The sequence below is a fragment of the Panulirus ornatus genome, chromosome 70 (assembly GCF_036320965.1).
Source record: "Panulirus ornatus isolate Po-2019 chromosome 70, ASM3632096v1, whole genome shotgun sequence".
NCBI lineage: Eukaryota > Metazoa > Arthropoda > Malacostraca > Decapoda > Palinuridae > Panulirus > Panulirus ornatus.
The window spans coordinates 3,479,675-3,481,126 of record NC_092293.1 but is presented as its reverse complement, the minus strand read 5'-3'; the positions used below and the strand labels follow the sequence as shown (position 1 = coordinate 3,481,126).

General features: G+C 47.0%; 1 non-coding gene across 1 annotated transcript; it reads left to right on the top strand.

Annotated features, from left to right (window-relative positions):
• On the top strand, window positions 1-72 carry TRNAT-AGU (transfer RNA threonine (anticodon AGU)). The gene has a single exon. It is a non-coding gene; the product is annotated as a tRNA-Thr (tRNA).
• The last annotated feature ends 1,380 nt before the right edge of the window (window positions 73-1,452 follow it).

The window sequence follows — 1,452 nt, the reverse complement described above, 5'->3', positions numbered from 1 at the left end:
GGCTCCGTGGTGTAGTGGTTAGCACATCTGTCTAGTAAACAGCTAATCCGGGTTCGATTCCCGGCGGAGCCTTTGTTTTCAGTATTCAGGATCGGAACATATATGACTGTGGTAAACCATCATCCGACACCACTGACCTTCATCATCCAGGCCAACAATCATCCAGCAGTGACACATCCACTCCTGCTCGTGGCTGACCTTCATCATCCAGGCCAACAATCATCCAGCAGTGACACATCCACTCCTGCTGGTGGCTGACCTTCATCATCCAGGCCAACAATCATCCAGCAGTGACACATCCACTCCTGCTCGTGGCTGACCATCATCATCCAGGCCAACAATCATCCAGCAGTGACACGTCCACTCCTGCTCGTGGCTGACCATCATCATCCAGGCCAACAATCATCCAGCAGTGACACATCCACTCCTGCTGGTGGTGGCTGACCATCATCATCCAGGCCAACAATCATCCAGCAGTGACACATCCACTCCTGCTCGTGGCTGACCACCACATGTTGTGCCTCGTGTGTGAAACATAAAGCCCATCATACAGTCGCCACACATCATTAACACATCTATAGTCGTGCTGCTGGACGAGTCTGAAGGTTTAATTATCGTGCCCTGGCAACCTGCCAGTGCGTCTGGTAGGTTGCCAGGGTACGATAATCAATCCTTCAGACTCGTCCACTGTGACGGTATAAGTGATAGTGAAGTGTGTATGTCAAACATACCACATCATGATGGAGGTTTTATTGATCATTAATGTTTGTGTAGGTGTTGGTGAATCATGTCAATATGTTAAACTACTTACGACTGTGTGACATATATACAGTAGAAACCTAACAAGGCTGCAGGTAGTTACTATGTTGTGGGATAACAAGGCTGCAGGTAGTTACTATGTTGTGGGATAACAAGGCTGCAGGTAGTTACTATGTTGTGGGATAACAAGGCTGCATGTAGTTACTATGTTGTGGGATAACAAGGCTGCAGGTAGTTACTATGTTGTGGGATAACAAGGCTGCAGGTAGTTACTATGTTGTGGGATAACAAGGCTGCAGGTAGTTACTATGTTGTGGGATAACAAGGCTGCAGGTAGTTACTATGTTGTGGGATAACAAGGCTGCATGTAGTTACTATGTTGTGGGATAACAAGGCTGCAGGTAGTTACTATGTTGTGGGATAACAAGGCAGCAGGTAGTTACTATGTTGTGGGATAACAAGGCTGCAGGTAGTTACGTATTTCCTTCAATTTGTTTGACGTTCAGTTACGTTGCAGTAGTGAGGCATTCTCCAACCTACAGACAACACCAATCTATGGATATGGATGAAGCTGAGGCATCTATTGTTAGGAATAGGCAGCCACGAGAGAGAGAGAGAGAGAGAGAGAGAGAGAGAGAGAGAGAGAGAGAGAGAGAGAGAGAGAGAGTAGCCTGGTGTTAGGCCCAACATAAT